Here is a 10,973-nt window from a genome sequence, read left to right as displayed (position 1 = left end):
CTTGGCATCAGGGCAGTGAGTATCCAGTGTCAGTGAGTGGCCAGCGGCAACATCACTAGAATGGAAAGCCCTGGAAGCCCACTTATCCAGGGGGGTTTCTTGGTGCTCCTTTTGCTCCCTCTTCAAGAGGGGGAACATCTACTGTGCCCCGCTCTCGTACCACTTACTTCCTGATCGCTGAGCCTGTTGTCTAAAATTCCTCTTCCTTCCAAAACCTGCCCCAGAGCCTGGGCGCCGCGTCCCCTCACACTTAGGTGTAACAGTCTGTTGCTGTTGTAGACCGGTGCCCCAGAGGAAGTGGAAGCATCCAGAGTTTAGCATCTGGCATCACCTGATTTTAATTAGGATTAACGTCAGGGGATCTATTTTAACTGCTCTCAGCCCCGACCCACATTGGAATCACCTGGACCATTTACAACTGCTGATGGCTGTGTCTGGTCCTACCACTTCTCATCTGCTGATGCGGGATGCGGCCTGGTCTACAGGAATTTTACAAATCTCCAAAGGTCTAAAGTACAGCCAAGGATGCGAAACTACATCTCTAGGTTTGAGGGGCTGTGGTCCTGGACCTTGACTTGTGTGAAACACATCTGGGGCGCTTTTAATGCTATGGATGCCTGGACACATTCGAGATCACTTATCAAAATGACTGTGGGAGAGGCCAGGACAGCAGAATTTATTTTCTAAGAACACCAAGTTTTTTGACCGCAAGATGAAGGTTATTTTTCTCATTTCAGAGTTTCTCAGGCTTCATAGCACATTAGAATTACCTGGTAAAGTTGGAAAGGACTGGCCCCCAGGCAGGGTCATTTGTATCTGTATATTAAGCGAAGGGGGTGGGGAGGGCCACACTACTTTGAAACTTACCTAGGTGACTTAAATATACAGCTAATTGTGCCAGCCATGGCATGAAGGTCAAGAAAGGTGAATTAATGGCAATCAGTGACCTCCGGGATGGACAGCAAACTAGTACTTAATGGCCAGAGGGTGTGAGGAATTCAAAGAATGTGAAATTAGAATAAAAATGTCTAGATTTTAGATAGTGGTTATCTCTACATGCAATGAGAGTGAAAGGGGATCAGAAACAAATGCTCAGAGGGACTCCTACATATCTGTTTAATTTTTCTTAAGTATTGTGGACAGTGAACTAAGTATACTGTATTAAAATATTCTGAAATTTTTCAAAATTTTGCAAAAGTAGAGATTAAGGAGAAGCCAATTCCCAAGTCTCCATCAGGTTACTTCAAAAATTGTCAACTCATAAATGATTTGGATTCTATTCCAATGATTCAGACACTATTCTCATGGATGAAAATGCAGCAGATTCCTGAGAGCGTATGATTTTAACTATAAACATTTTAGCATCTCTTAAGGATAGGAATCTTTAGAACAGGAACACAACATTATCACACACTAAAATAAGTCTTGCAAGTAAACAAATATATTATTAATTTTCCAATTTCTTCAACTGTTTGTTCTCTGGTTTTACATTTCATTTGATTCAGGATCTTTGTAAAATCCACAATTTGCATCTGGTTGATCTGTGTGTGAAGTCTCTTCAATCTCCACAGCTCATCCAAGTTGGGGTGGGGGTGGAGCAGAATGATGATGATGTGTGTGAGAGTTATTTCTAGAAGGAATGGGGCTGTATGTCTTGCAGGGCTTACTACAGTTTGGATTTTTCTTATTGCAATTCCGTGGTTCCACTTAACATTTAAGTCTGGCATCTATTATTTCAGGGGAATGACAGTTGGAAATGAAGGCTTGATAGTCTTCGTGTTGTTTTTCAGAAAGAAGAATTCTTATGTGGTTTTGTGATCAGCCATCAGCAAGCAACTGATGTCTTGGAAGAATCTGTTTTTGGGGTATTATGCTATATGTTGGCAAACTGAACTCCAATAAAAAAAAAGAATCTGTTTTTGAAGTTAACAAAGACCCAACTCTATGCGTCCAATATGTCATTAGGGGTTGCAAACAGTGATATTCAATTTATATTATCCTGTTCTCATTTATTACATGGAATAATGTAATTATTCTTTATGCCTTCAATCGTCCACAGTAGAAACATATACATTTTAGTATAAATTTAAGTTAGGATTACAATTTTTTGAACCCATTGGAAGAAGAAAAGTAGGTAGAGAAGGAGGTTGCCTAAAATTCCTAGTCCACTGATATCTGGATACCTCCTCGAAGATAAAACCAGAAGCACCTGTAGAAGGAAAATATCATGAGAATGAATGAGGAAGATTGTAGAACCAGCTGCAGGGTCAGAGGCTGGTGAGATTGTTTCTGTGAGGTGGGAATTTGCTGCAGCTGGCAGTGAGCAGGAGCTGGGCTTACTCAATGAAGTAGAAACGAAGCTTTTAGGGACCTGCTCTTCCTTGCTTCTCACTGTGGACTTTGGAGGCTGTTGTGGAAAACAGGAGGTGAATGAAAGTGTTCTCTGGGGTTGAAAGCTGAAAAGAGAGTAAGGTTTGGGCTCTGTACCTAAAGCCGGTGTCCCAGGGCAAAGCTCAGGTGTCTGATGCAGCTGCCCAGGTTGGGGGCACCCATCACCGGGCCATGATCCAGGAGCAAGACCCATGCTAGAAGAGAGACTGGTGCACAATGCAAGATTGTCGGGACCCCAGATAGGGATTTAAAAGGATTCTAAGCATGAAACCTTACCTAGTAAAAAACCTATGTAGCTCAGAAAATAGGAAGCCTAGGCCACTGGTGGTCAACAGAGGGTGACATTTTACCCCACTGGACATTTGTCAATGACTGAAGACATTTGTCTTCGTCACAAGGTCAGGGGAGAGAGGATTGCTACTGGCATCCGGTGGGTGGAGGCCAGGACTACTCTCACATCCTACAAAGCAGTTACCCAGCGCCAGACGTCAACAGTGCAGAGACTGGGAAAACCGATTCCCGGCGGAGGGAGGATTAGAACACGCTCTTCTGGGATCTCTGGGTGGCGCAGCGGTTTGGCGCCTGCCTTTGGCCCAGGGCGCGATCCTGGAGACCCGGGATCGAATCCCACGTCGGGCTCCCGGTGCATGGAGCCTGCTTCTCCCTCTGCCTGTGTCTCTGCCTCTCTCTCTCTCTCTGTGACTATCATAAATAAAAAAAAAAAAAAAAAAAAAAAAAAGAACACGCTCTTCTCAAGGCAAAAGCTGACGAACCCTCAGCAAGGGCCCGAAGAGGCAGAGGTGGGCCGGGCGGCGGCCCCCGGCCGAGGGCTGCGCTGGTGTCAGCACTGGGCCCGCACTTGGCACGCCGGCCTCCGTCTGGGATCCGGGGTCTCTTCGCAGACCCGCACGCCGGGGGAGGACGGGGAGGGGGATCCAGGTCACCCCGGCGGCCTTCCCCGGGGTTTGGGTCGCGAGCGCAGCGCGGCTCAGACGCTGCACCCTAGGGGCGTCAGTCCCCGCTGCGGGCATCGGCGCCGGACTCACAGCGATCCAGCCGGGAGCGATCCGGCCGGGAGGGCCGGGGGGGGAGGGGGGGGCAGGAAGGGCAGCGGGAGGGCCGGAGGGGCAGGGGACGGGGTGGGGGCAGCAGGGCTGGGGAGGGCAGGGAAGGGCAGTGGGAGGGTTGGAGGGCGGGGAAGGGCAGCGGGAGGACCGGGGGGGGGGCAGGGACGGACAGCGGGAGGGCTCGAGGGGCAGGGAACCGGGGGGGGGTTGCGGCAGGGGTGGGGGGAGGGCAGGGACGGGCAGCGGACGGGCAGCGGCAGGGCTGGGGGTGGGGCAGGGACGGGCAGCGGCAGGGCTGGAGGACAGGGATGGGCAGGGACCGGCAGGAAGGGCAGCGGCAGGGCGGGTCCACGACCCCTTCGCCGGCGGCGGCGGGGGTTCGGTGCTGGGGGGCTCCTCCCGCAGGGCTCGGTGCCTCGGTTCTCCGCCGCCCCCCGCGCCAGCCCCTGCTCTCTCCGCCACCCGGACCTCTCGGTCCCGGCCCCTGAGGACTGGGCTCGGCTCTCCCGCCTCTTCTCGCCTCTTCCCGCTTCGCCCCGCCCGCAACCCCGCCCTTTGCCGACCTCGGGTCCCTCCGCTCGCCTTCGGCTCTTTCCGTGTAGCTTCGTCCCCCTCCGCCTCTCGGCTTTCTCCGACTGCGCCGCCGCAGTTCGGCTCTTTCCGCCTCTCCCCGCCACACCGGGCTCTGCGGGGCTCGCTCGGTCGGATCAGGGGCGTGTGTGGGTGGGCAGAGGCTCAGATCCACGTCCCGGTCGTATTGGTGTGGGGTGCCCCCCTCCCCACATTCTGGCTGGTGACATAAACCTAAAAAAGAATGTGCCCGGGCAGCCCGGGTGGCCCAGCGGTTTAGCGCCGCCTTCAGCCCGGGGCGTGATCCTGGAGACCCGGGATCGAGTCGGGGGGGCCCCCTGCATGGGGCCTGCTGCTCCCTCTGTCTGCGTCTCTCCTCTCCTCGCCTCGCCTCGCCTCGCCTCTGCCTCTCCCTCGCCTCCCCTCGCCTCCCCTCCCCTCCCCTCCCCTCCCCTCCCCTCCCCTCCCCTCCCTCCTCCCTCTCCTCTCTCTCTCCCCCTCCCCGCCCCCCCCCCCCGTGTCTCTCATAAATAAATAAGAGCTTAAAAAAAAAGGATGTTCCCAATCGGATACATGTAAAAAGGAATCTCTGGATTTTGCTTCGATTTTTTCTTTCGATGGATTAAATTGGGGATCATCTCTTCTGTTGAGACTACTCTATTTTCTGCGAGCTCTGATCCAGCACTTAGCTACTCTTTAATAGATTCTTGGTATTTTTCTTTGGTTGGTAGGATTTCTCTAATATTAATAAATTTGCCTTTGGTGGGAGTTGCCAAAATTTCCTCTTAAAAAAGATTTTTTTTTTTTTGGCCTCTAATTGTTGCCATGCAGATTTTAAAAAATGAAATCACATGTATTTTTGTTTCTTGTTTTACGTATAGTTTTTAAAAGACCATCTCTCCTTTGAGATTATGTATAAAATATTTATGCCTTGGTTTCTTCTAGGACTTTCATAGCTTCAATTTTTACATTTGAATAAAATATCTTAATGCTGTAAAATTTCTTTTTTGATTTATTCGTGAGAGACACACAGAGAGAGGCAGACTCTCTGTGGGGAGCAGGATGCAGGCCTCAATCCCAGGACCCCAGGATCATGACCTGAGCAGACACTCAACCACTGAGCCACCCAGGTGCCCCTAAAATATTGTAATGCTTATTTCACAGACCAGCTCGTTGTTCCAGCATGATTTTCAAAAACAATCCATTTTTCCTTTCCTGACTTAGCATATCACTTGTACCCTGTTTATTATGAAAAATTTTCAAGAATGGAGATAATCTGAAAGAATTGAACACTAGTGTGGTAGACTGAATTCCGTCCCCTTACATTCATATGTCGAAACCCAATTCCTTGGTAACTCATAACATGACTATATTCAGAGGTTGGGCCTTTCAAGAATTAAGACTAAATGAGGCCATTAGGATGGGCTGTAATTCAATCTGGTTAGTGTCCTTAAGAGGGGATTATAACATACAGACCAAGAGATGACAGGAGCACACACACTCAGAGGGATGACCCAGAAAGAGGCAGCAAGAGGTGGTCATCTGCAAACGAAGAAAAGAAGCCCCAGGAGAAACCAACTCTGCTGGTGCCTTGAGCCTGGACTTCCAGAATAGTGGGAAAATAAATTTCTGTTGTTTAAGCCACTCAATCTATTGATTGATACTAATTCACTTAGTGGCATTTTGTTATGGCGGTCCTAACTAATATAATCTACCACTCAGATTCTGCAACATTTTACTATACTTGCTTTGCTGCTTCCATTCCTCTACCATCCATCAATCCACCTTAAAAAAAAAAAAGGCATTTTGAAGTAGGTTACAAACAGCAAGAGACTTCACCCCTAAATATTTTAGCATATATATGTATATTAGTTGCAACACCATGAGAAGCTGCGGTTGAGAGCTGTCTATAATTTGTTCTACTGATCTTCCTCTTGAAAGTTTCTCCAACCAAGATGACCAACCAGAATCCTGTGTGCATTTACCTCTAAGAAGCAAGTGCATCCAAGTGGCATAAGCGTTGGGCTATACTGGAGACAGTGGTATATTTCTCAGATTCTCCTTTGAGGCCTAAGTCACTCATTTCCCCAGCTGCTGGAAGTGTTCTCATTGCTCATCCTGCCATTCTTTCAAGAATTTTCTCAGGCCAAAGGAAAGTGCCACACCTAAGGTTATGTCCATCTCCAAGAGGCAGCCCAATTCCAATGACTAGTTCATATGAGGAATACTAATGCCCCCATTCCATTGCCTCAATTTGTGACACCGCTGAAGGGCCACCACAGCTCTGGAACTCCCCATGGGATCAACTGTTATCTCCGTTTTTAACTTATCAGAGTTCAACCTCTTATTCTGTACAATCCTGGTTCTCTCCTTTAAAGATGGTTATCTCATGCAAGTGACAAACTTTTTTTTGTTTTATTTCTTCACCCAAAAAATAGAAAAAATGAAATGCCTACTTTGTAGATTTGTATTAAGGATTTAGTTCGTTAGTGTCTATAAAGCACTTATGAGACTTCTGGTATATAGGAAACATTTTTTATTAGAAATTAGTTAAAATTTGTAGGAATATACTGAGCAAGATAAGTCACACAAAGAGTAAATATTATATGAATCTATTTGTATGAACTTCACGAATAGCCAAAAAAAAAAAAAACTGATAAAAAATTCAGAATGTTGGTTGCCTCTGAACTCAGGTCATGGGAGCGAGGGGTAAGAAGCAGGGATTGACTGAGACGTGACATGAAGGAACTTTATGGGATGAAGAGAATGCTCTGTATCTCAGTAGAAATATAGGCTCCATAAGTGTATGAATTGGTCACAATGCATTATACATTCAAGATATGTACATTGCACTGTATGTAACTTGCACCTCAGTCTGATTTGCTAAGTGAAAGAAGCCAAATATGAAAAACTGTATTGAATGATTCCATTTTATGGCATTTGGGAAAAGGCAAAATTCTATGGAAGGACAACAAATCAATGGTGTTCAGGGGCAAGGAGTAAGAGAAGGGGATGACTGCAAAGGGGTAGCACAAAGGAATTTGGGAGTGATGGGATTGTTCTCTTGTGACTCTGTTGATGGATACACAATTCTCTGCACTTGCCAAAACCTGAAGAATTGTAAGCCATAAAGAGTGACTATTACTATGAGTTTAAAAAAAAATAATCTGCAAGGTGGCAGGGGAATGCAAAATAAACTATAATGAATGAGTCTAACTGTATTACAAATGAGTAACCACCAAATTTACTTTTTTTTTTTCAAATTTACTTTGGAAAGCTGTAATTTGACCAGATACATAAGGCTGACTACAAAAACAATTGTCAAAAAAACCCAACCAGATGAACAAAAACAATTGTCCAGAAATCCTCTTCAAAAATTTGTCTTTTACAATGTTGTGGATTAGCAATTGTGAAACTATTTTATGTGTATACTAGGGTTGAACAAGTAAATATGTTGTAGATCTGAAAGTGGGTTTCTTCTCTGTCAAAGAGAAATGTTACAAACAAGTAAATAGAAAAGACTAGAATAAACACTGTGGTGTTGGATTGGATTGGAATTGGGGTACCAGTATGAATTCATGCTTTTTGATAGATGAATGGAGGGGGAGAGGGAGGTGAGAAAGCAGAAGAAGAAGAACTAGAGCTCTTTGGAGAAATGGGGACAGTCATAGGGAATATAGAACCCGATCCTGAATTTCTTCTAATGGAAAATTAAGATTGACAGAGAAGAAGCCCCCCAAATCTGCCTAAAACATTACCTTAGGTCCTTAAATAATACCTTAGCTGTGCATATACAGAGGAAGACTAGGAGGCTTAGAAGACAGTAGCTATTGAAAGCTGGAGGCTGTGCAGAAATTTAAGAGATCACACATGCCATGACTCAGAGGTTGGATTTTGGACTCCTCTGGAGTGGAATGACCCTAGTAAAATATATGCATACAAAAGTATGTACTTAGTGGGTTTCAGTTAAGTCCCTAGAAATGTCCCACCCCCAAAGTAAATACCATGCACTACAAGTAAGGGCTGCATTTTAGAAGTCAGTTCCAAACCGAACTAGATCTGTGCTTTATAGGCTAAAACCTAGCCTTCATAGGCTCAAGGTGATCTATCAGTACCATACCTGCCTGCCATAACAAAACCTAATCTTTAGAGGAAGGTACCACACATAATTAAGAGCCTCTACCAAATATATCATTCACAAGATCCAGTAAACAAGAGTACTAATGCAAAGCAGCAGGAAGATGTTCTCTCAATTAGGGATATACAAATCAGAGACTAGATAGTGAATTTAGCAGACAAAGACTTCAGAATAACTATGAATAATAGGTTAAGAAAAATGGAGAATATATGGAAAATTTTTAGAAAATGAAAGACAAGCTGCAAATCTTCAAATCAGCCGGAGAAAGGACCTGTAGTTTTCAAAGAAGCAATAGACTGAAAATTTTTCAAAAGAAACTATGGAAGCAAGAAAACAATGACATTCAAAGGGTTGGGGAGGGGGAGTATCAACTGCCAGTGTAAAATTCAATGACCTAAGAAAAAAGTTTTTTTTAAAGATTTTATTTATTCATGAGAGAGAGAGAGAGAGAGAGAGAGAGAGAGAGAGAGAGAGAGAGATGAGAGAGAGAGAGAGGCAGAGACATAGGCAGAGGGAGAAGCAGGCTCCCCGCAAGGAGCCTGATGTGGGACTCAATCCCTGGCCCCAGGGATGGGGACCCAAGTGGAAGGCAGACACTCAACCACTGAGCCATCCAGGTGTCCCTTGACCTAAGAAAAATATTCTTCGAAAATGCAGACAAACTGAAGTTGTGTTCCAACAGAGGTTTTTAAAAAGCAAAAGCTGAAATAAATAATCAACAGCAGGACTGCACTTCAAGAAAAGCGAAAGAGAATTTTCAGGCTGAGTCTCCTGGGCAGCCCAAGTTGGTTAAACAGCTGACTCTTGATTTCGGCTCCAGTGATGATCTCAGGGTCATGAGATCAAGCCCCATGTGTCTCTCTCTGTCTTTCTCCAATAAATAAGTCTTTAAAAAGAGAGAGAGTTTTGAGGCTGAAGGAAAATCATTTCAGACACATAACTCCCAAGCATCAAGAAACAAAACATTTGCAGGAAACAAAATGTAAGTAAATATAAATGAATATTGACTGTATAAAAGAACCCTGTATAGTTTTGCAACTTCTTTGTAAGCCTAGACTTTTTCAAAACAAAATGCTTTTAAAAACATATTGAACTGATCCCCCCAATCTAGAGATGATGTAAGCCACTGCAAGAGAGCTTCCAGTCCATTCCCCAAGACTAGGATTATGGGAAGCCCCAGCAAGTGATGCTCACAATCTACATCCAACAGTAGAAAAGACAGAAGCCCTAGCAAAGGATGACAAGTCCCATCCAAAACTAGAGACAACAGGACCTTAGATAGCAAATGTCATCCCCAAACAAATGATGGGGTCTGAGCAAGCAAGACCTCCCATGCCCCCAAACTAGAAACAATAGAACTCCAGCAAGTACCTCCCTCCTCACTTTCAATTCTAGAAGTGACAGCAGCCCCATCAGTGACTCCTCAGCTCTCCTCAACACTAAACAATGGGGAGCCCCAGTCCACTGACCCACTCAGCTATACCAACAATATTGACAAGGGGAGACCCAGAAAGTGATTCTTCTTGTGTTCCCCCCAAAATAGATAAAAATGGCTTATATAAAAAGACTTCCTCAGTCCCCATAGCTAGAGATAAGTGGAATCCCATGCAATTATCCCCCCATCCTCTCCCCAAATTAAACACAATGGGACCTCCCTCCAGGGGCCCCTCCCTATCACACCAACACTTGAAAAATGGGAGCCCCAGGCAGGCAGTGACCTTACAGTCCCCCATCACCAGAGACAACAGGAGCTCCAGCCTCATACTTTCCAGTTACCCCCAACATCATGAGGATTCCATCTGATGATGGAAGCTTCTGCAAATAATTTGTTCTCTCTCCAAGATTAGAAATGATGGAAACACCAAAAAGCAATTTACAGTCCCCTACACACTAAAGGAGCAAGAGCCCCAGCAAATGTCACACCATTATCAACACAAATCCCAGCTTGCCTCCCTTTACTCCCTCAGACCAGAGATAGGAGTACCCCAGCAAAGAGTAAACCTGTCTCTCCCAAGGCAAGCAATACCAGTTTCAACAGGCAACCCTCCAGGTTCTCCAACCTGGGTGTCAAGCATTCCCAGAAAACTGCATCTCTTCCCTTTTATTACAAAAACAGAAGTTGATAGAAGGGTCAGCAAGCAGCACCCTTATCCAAATAAGGAGAGAAGACCACCATTCAAATCCCTCAAGTTTTTCGCAGCATAAGATGACTGCCTCTGTGGTGACCCCCATCCTTTATTCCAAATACAAGGAACAATCTGAACCCCAGCAGGCAACTTTTCAGCTTCCTCTTGCAATACAGATATCTCTGTTCCCAGGTTATAGTGGATAGATAGGTCCCCATCAAACCTAGTGTCCCCTGTCCTGAGGAATAGTGAGGACCCCAGGGTCAGAATAAGGAAGACAATCATAGTCCTGATAAGCCAGCAGAGCCCAAGCTCCCATTATTCAGGGGACAGGGACTCAGGAAGCAAAGCTTCCTCCAACATTTCCTGCCCTAGCAGACTCTTCTTATCCATTGCATCCCCAGCTGATCCTCAGAACATCTACTCAAAGGACACTAGTGGGCAAGAAAGGCTGGAGCTGGGGTCAAGACTGAGAGGGATAGAGATGGGAGAGGAATAAAAAATAGTAAAGAGGAAAAGGAGATCTTCCAAGTTGTTCTGCCCCCACGTAGGAATCCACAAGGCTCCAAACAGCTACCCTGAAACCAGGCTCTCAGGAGAAAAGTGGAGCAGAATAAAGGAATTCTGGCCTGATAAAGGAATAGTGGCCTAGAGAAGAAGTGGGTGCATCAGCTAGCCTGC

The sequence above is a fragment of the Nyctereutes procyonoides genome, unplaced genomic scaffold, assembly GCF_905146905.1.
Source record: "Nyctereutes procyonoides isolate TBG_1078 unplaced genomic scaffold, NYPRO_anot_genome, whole genome shotgun sequence".
NCBI classification, from domain to species: Eukaryota; Metazoa; Chordata; class Mammalia; order Carnivora; family Canidae; genus Nyctereutes; species Nyctereutes procyonoides.
Note: the sequence above shows the minus strand (reverse complement) of the source record.